The sequence below is a fragment of the Podarcis tiliguerta genome (assembly GCF_965153285.1).
Source record: "Podarcis tiliguerta genome assembly, chromosome: 4".
Lineage (NCBI taxonomy): Eukaryota > Metazoa > Chordata > Lepidosauria > Squamata > Lacertidae > Podarcis > Podarcis tiliguerta.
The window spans coordinates 87,457,309-87,464,253 of record NC_139537.1 but is presented as its reverse complement, the minus strand read 5'-3'; the positions used below and the strand labels follow the sequence as shown (position 1 = coordinate 87,464,253).

Sequence of the window (6,945 nt, the reverse complement as noted above, 5' to 3'; positions counted from 1 at the left end):
GGTGAGGATTCATGGATGTTATATAACTGTATTTTAATTGTTAGATGCATATTTTGAGGAGTGATTGTATTGTACCAAACCTTTCTGAATTTTGTACATATGCCAATAAAGGATTGAGATTGAGGTGGTACAAGTGAACAAGAATAGCCTTATTATTACTTGTGAGTCAACAGTAAATGCAGTAAATGTCTTGTTTCTATTCTAATGGCACATGAATGCTTAGAAACTATTTTTCATGTGTTTGTTGTAAATTCATGCATCTGAGATGGAATGGAGGGCATAGTTCCGGAAGCTTCATTTTGACTTCATGTGATGTGCTTACAAAACTTGAAATCAAATGAGGAACAGGCTCAAGGTGACTTATTTTCTTGCAGCACGAAAATGCATCTGTGGCAGTTGTTTGGCAAGTTCGCTTTGTCGGCTCCACCTCTGCCTTTCTGTTTCAAGCTGCAACTAAGTTGTGGCATAGCAGCACAGCAGCATCCTACCTTGTCCTAATTCCACACCCAGCTCAACCCAGGTCTGCCTGGCACATGTTGGTGATCTCCTTTCTGGATGCCAGCAGCTACAACTGACTCTGTTTTCACGGCCTAGGACCCTCGTACCTACGGGACCGCCTCTCCCACTATGCCCCATGGAGGACCTTAAGGTCCATAAATAGCAACACTCTAGAGGTCCCGGGCCCTAAGGAAGCCAGATTAGCCTCAGCCAAAGCCAGGGCCTTTTCAACACTGGCTCCGGCCTGGTGGCACGCTCTGCCTCATGAGACCAGGGCCCTGCAGGATCTGATTTCTGTCCACAGGGCCTATAGGACAGAGTTGTTCCACCTGGCCTTTGGCTTGGAGTCAATTTGATTCCCTCCCCCTCTTTCTTTTTCTTTTCTCCTCCTGTGATGAGGCTGCATTTTAATTGTTTTAATGTTGTATTTTAATCTTGTTTTTAAGTTGTATTCATTCAACTCGTTTTTATTATTGGTTGTTGGCCGCCCTGAGCCCTACCTTGGCTGGGGTGGGCGGGGTATAAATAAAATTTATTATTTTTTATTATTATTTTCATTCGGCAGGTGGGAAGAGGTGGGACCAGCTATCTTACGACATACTGAGGTCCCTTGTGCTAAGTTGGTTCCAGAAAAGGGAGTTCCAAAAACCAGGAAGGGTGGAAGAATTTCTCAGAAGGGGAACTTGGTTCCAAGCCCTCCTAGGCTTTGAGGATCAGCAGAGCTGTTTCTCATCCTGTTTTGCCTCTTGATACTTGCAAGAACCATCATTCTCTTGATTAACACTATGATCTGCAGCTGGCTATCAGACTTTTGTTCTTATGGGCTAAGATTTAATTTCTCAATAATTCACACGGGATATGAAAGCCCTTTTTAATTAACTCTGTTCCATAAACAAATGAGTAACCCACCCACCCCCTTCATGATCAGCTCTGCTTCCTTTCTAAAATTGCCATGGTAGCTTTAATATGTCAATAATAATAGCGCTGACACAAATCCATTACCCCTATCTATTGTGCCTCAATTCGAAATGAAATTTTGTTACATCATTTAATGTTAATACACACAGTAAGTGTGGATGGGTGTTAAAGGTCTCCTGCCCTCTAAAATGGCAAATGCAAAAAAGCTTTGCAAATAGTTTTAGGCATGTCTCCTAATCTGCAGTCCAGACAATCATGTAGAATTCACTGTATTATTAACTTTCAGTACAAAGGTATGCATGTCTACTTAGAAGTAAGTCTCTGTATTTAATGACCTGCATAACAAGATCAACCAAGCCAACAGTAGTCTGTGAAGTCATGTATGGTGCAGATTTACAGTAACTGTGGCTGGTTTTAGTCCCTGACTAAGACTGCAAAAAGTGGAGGGGAGAAACAAGATGGCTGCCGTTGTGTACAGCTGCTGGGCTTTCTTCAGTTTTGTGACCCAGAGGTTGTGGAGGCTTGTTCTAGAGATTGGATGAGGGATGAAAGATAAATAAATGGTTTCTTCGTGCAAAATTGTATTCAGCTGATCTATCAGTTACTAGTTCTCTCTGTCTTTATCTTTCTCTTTGGAGTCTCTGTCCTTCACTACCTCCTAAAAAAGTTTTCACAGTAGTTTTGGCTGAAGTCTTCGGAGACAATGTCCTGATGCAGAAGAATGTCAGAAGAAATCTATGTTGACAGCACTTAATTAGTCAAGATGATAGCCTATGGAGATGACATTAAAATGTCAAATTATGTCTGTAGAGATAGTGTGACGATGTCAAGATGATGGCCAAAGACTATAGGATACATTCAGGGAATCTGCTAGAATGCCAGAGCTAGAATTATGTAAATTAATTATTCCAATAGCACCTATATATATATCCCTATCTTGGAGCATTTGAAAAAATAATAAGTGTGTGTTGTTTCTCAAAACAGTGTCATGACATTTTGACACGGACCATATTTCTTCTCAAGCAGCTACAGTTGCCAAGTGAGCTGTCCAGAATTTAGGGATCATCCGGAGATTTAGTTTCCAGAAAGAAGAAGGGGGAGCCCATTCTGCACCCTATATTTTTCTTCCATCCACATTTATGTAATTTTAAAAGTTTCATTGGTTTGGGTGCACAAGTGCTGTGTACCAAGAGTTTATTTTATTTACTTAAAACCATTTCTAATCTACTTAATACCTAAATAAAATATGTCCAAATCTGTAAGAACACACATACACAGTGTAAAACAGTATGAAAATCGGGGATTGAAAACAAAACAAAAATTCCCAATTTTAATTTTATGGGTTTGGGAAAGCTGGGACAAAATGGCATGTCTTTACAAGACATCTGAAGCAACTGATGGGTGCTGCATCATAAATAGCAAAGGGGAAAGCATTCCAAAACTCCAGGGGAAAGGGTGAAAAGTACTTGCTTTCAGGTCACTATCCTTTGATAAGAGTAAGGTGTGGTGCCACAAGTAAATTTCTGCCAGGTGATCAAAATGATCTCACAAGTGTATACAGGGGCAAGCAACCCATTCCTGAGTTATCCAGGGCTGTATACATTAGTAACAAAACATTGAACATGACTCAGTGGCTAATCAGCAGCCAGCAGAGTTCCCTCTGTACATGTGCAACATGTGCACATCCAGATATTCCACTCAGCCTGGCTGCAACATTCTGTGGAACAGTTTGTTTCATTAGACATATTGTGCCAAGCGCATATTGGGTAGAGAGAGCCATTCCAGGCATTTACCTGAATCTCAAACTGTGCAAACCTTGTATCCATCCACCTGCATGCACATTGGCCCTGACATTCCTGTGTTAGATGGGTAGGTTTGTAAGGGACTCATACTTGTTTCACTTGAATGGGAATAGAACCCTCATTGTGATTTGGGACACTGCATTATCAGGAGCAGTGGAAAGTTTGAAATGGGCACCATGCTCAACAACAGCCACTGTTGGTATTACTCGCTGTTGCAGTGATGCTAATAGAGGACCATGGCTGGCTTCCTGTCTCATGTCTGGAGTCATAGGGGGCAGCCATACGTGCACTGAAAACAGACATGCCTCATTGTGCAATGTCACAGTTGCCAGCCCAGACTTGCTGATTGCCTGAGATGGGCTCATTGCAACAATATACATTTGGCAGGGTGTTGTGACCCGATCCCAGCTCCTTGATGGCAGCATTTTAAGGAAGGGATTCAAGCACATACTGGGAATTTAGTGTTACGCAATTGAAGTGAATGAAAGTGCTCTTTCATTTTAGAGTAACAAAAACACCAGAGAGAGAGAGAGAGAGAGAGGAGAGAGACCTTTTCCAAACATCCCCAAAGCAAATCAGGATGAATGGCCATTGTTCTGTAATCACTCCACAAATTACTATAGCCTAACCTCCATACAGGGGGACGCGGGTGGCGCTGTGGGTTAAACCACAGAGTCTAGGACTTGCTGATCAGAAGGTTGGCGGTTTGAATCCCCACGACAGGGTGAGCTCCCGTTGCTCTGCCCCAGCTCCTGACAACATAGCAGTTTGAAAGCATGTCAAAGTGCAAGTAAATAAATAGGTACTGCTCTGGGGGGAAGGTAAACGGTGTTTCTGTGCGCTGCTCTGGTTCACCAGAAGCAGCTTAGTCATGCTGGCCACATGACCTGGAAGCTGGACACCGGCTCCCTCGGCCAGTCAAGCGAGATGAGCGCCGCAACCCCAGAGTCGGTCACGACTAGACCTAATGGTCAGGGGTCTCTTTACCTTTATCTTTAACCTCCATACAAGCTTTGTGCAAGCAAATCAAGATCAGTGTACGATACCAGAAAACAGGTTTTCTGGAGGAGCCCATAATGTTTCTTGGAGGGATGAAATAATTTAGTGCCCCACACCACCCTTCAATTCTATCTGCCCCACCCTGCCTTCCCATTTCCCTCACTCTGCCTCCACTTAGTACCCCTCTTTTGTTTGCTTATTCACCTCTTTGCTTTTTCCATTTTCAATTGCCACAATCCCTCCCCCACCTCTACCTTCCTCTGCGCTACCCCCTCCAGACTTTGCTTGTACGCCATCGCTTCACTCCCATCATTGCTCCTGCTTCTTCCACTTAGTTGCTTCTGCTCTCACTTCCTTCCTATCCTTTATTGTCTGATCATTTGCCTCAGCTCTACTCCTCTTGTTCTCCTTCCACCTTCTTCTGCACTCATCTCCAGTCATTTCAATTCAGTGGCATGAAGAGACTTCGTTAAATGCCTCATTGGGTTGCAGATGCATTCAACATTCTCTGCTCATTTCCCTTTTCTTGATGCAGCTACAAGCAGATAATACAGCACTCCTCTTTAGGGTTATTTTTATTCCTTATGTCTAGAAACCTTGAAACTATGTGTTTCCAAACACCACCTTTCATTGTTGATTGGTGGTCCAGTTTGGCTACAAAGCGTGTTCTCCTTCCTGGAGAGCACGTGTTGCGGTGGGGTCTGGCACGCCACCCCCTTGTTGCTGGGCGGGATCGTTTGGATAGCCATTAGCAAGGATTGAGTAGTTTCCTGTTACTAGGGAAATTTTGATGTTGCCAATTAAGGGGAAGGGCTAAAAGGCTTTAAATGTAAGATACGCAGCACTGACCGTTCTCTTTGCTGCGTGCATTGGAACACCCGCCCACCCTCCCTAGGTATTGGTCTTTGTGTTGACCTTGCTATGCCTATCATGGGGTCATCTGCTTTGGGGGCAGGAGCCTGGTAGGAATTTTGTCCAGTTGGCTGATTGGCTGGTGCCATCTGGTTTTTGCCTACTGCGTAGCAAATCGTCACAACTTGTAAGGTTGTGGTTAGGTAAAGGTAAAGGTAAAGGTACCCCTGCCCATACGGGCCAGTCGTGTCCGACTCTAGGGTTGTGCGCTCATCTCACTTAAGAGGCCGGGAGCAGCGCTGTCCGAAGACACTTCTGGGTCATGTGGCCAGCGTGACGAAGCTGCTCTGGCGAGCCAGCACCAGCGCAGCACACGGAAACGCCGTTTACCTTCCCGCTATAAAGTGGTACCTATTTATCTACTTGCACTTAGGGGTGCTTTCAAACTGCTAGGTGGGCAGGAGCTGGGACCGAAAGACGGGAGCTCACCCTGCCGCGGGGATTCGAACCATCGACTATACGATCGGCAAGTCCTAGGTACTGAGGTTTTACCCACAGTGCCACCCGCGTCCCTAAGGTTGCGGTTAGGCATTGGTTAAAAAATTGGTTGGTGGAGAGGTATGGACTGGTGGTTCCTGCCCCTCCAATGCTGCTGCTGCAAGGGAATTCCGTTAAAGGAATCTAGGGGCTTGCCATCCTTTCATCCAAATCCCTGGTTGGAGCTTGGGCAGCGCAAGCCCCTGGGAGCATGCGCGGGGAGGTGAGGGTCTGGTGCCCGGCTCCATGCTCTCCCCAATATTGCTTTCCCTGACTGGCTTTCGCTGGAATCCGGAAGTCAGTTCTGCCCCTGGATGGAGACAGATAGTCGGAACCAAGCCTAAGCAACCACTCACTTTTATGTATTTTAATAAAGTTGTGGCGAAAATTCTGCCAAAAACCTTAAACAAAAATTATGTGTGAATTGTGATTTATTTGGGGGTGGCTTGTGGGACCTCGACACGCAAAGCTCTCAGCATACAGGAAAATAGTTCTGCATTAGGAGGAATTATATTTGTGTTGGGATAAAGCAGTGTGGCATGGCCTTTAGAGCAGGTATTTTCCTGCATAACAGTACACTGGCTGGCATAAATCTTCATCTCAAGACAGAACTATCATTTCTTTTGAATTCACCTTTCTGAAAACAAAAGGAACAGTTGGAGTCACAACAATCCTCTCTGCTGGAATACTTCCAAGCCTTTATATGCCAAAAACACTGGTGCACGTGCTCTGCTCTGCAACTTTGGGCTCCTTTAGAGAATTACTTCATCCATTACAAATTCATGGTGACTATAATAGCAAGTTAGACCATATCAAACAGGGCTCAATTTCAATAGGGCTCAATAGAATAACACTTGCGCCAAATAATGGACCCTTCTGTAGTGTAATTATCTGCATCTGTTCTGACCCTGTCTTCATTTAACCTAAATTACGGTATCTTTATGGCTAAAGAATATGGTAGTTAGCAGGAGCCATCTTTGCACCAACAGGGCAAGTGGATACAAATTAGAAAGAAAGGCCATGAAGAGTTGTGTAGAAAAAGATTTTTTTTTTGGGCAGAAATAGCTTGTCACATAATGGTGAAAAATCTTACAAAATCATCTTCTCTATACATTTAGTCAAGATACAGGAATCCTGTCCTCCTTTACATTTGGTCATCCTAGCTGCAGTCAAAAAATAATAATTCTTCAATTTGCTTTTTAAGCCCAGGTGTATTAAACCTTTCATATTTTCAACATCCTGAATGCTAGCATTGTATTGGGGCTGGAGGGTTGCACTGATCCACAAAAGGGGATGTGCAGTCTTCACCACACTGACAGGAGTCTTGCAGTTCCTGAAT

The 6,945-nt window shown here is 44.1% G+C and overlaps 1 long non-coding RNA gene across 1 annotated transcript; it reads left to right on the top strand.

Moving 5' to 3' along the window:
• The first annotated feature begins 270 nt into the window (after positions 1-270).
• Positions 271-1,995, top strand: LOC310676703. Its single transcript, XR_014510689.1, has 2 exons — positions 271-355; positions 1,064-1,995. It is a non-coding gene; the product is annotated as an uncharacterized lncRNA (long non-coding RNA).
• Positions 1,996-6,945: the final 4,950 nt, after the last annotated feature.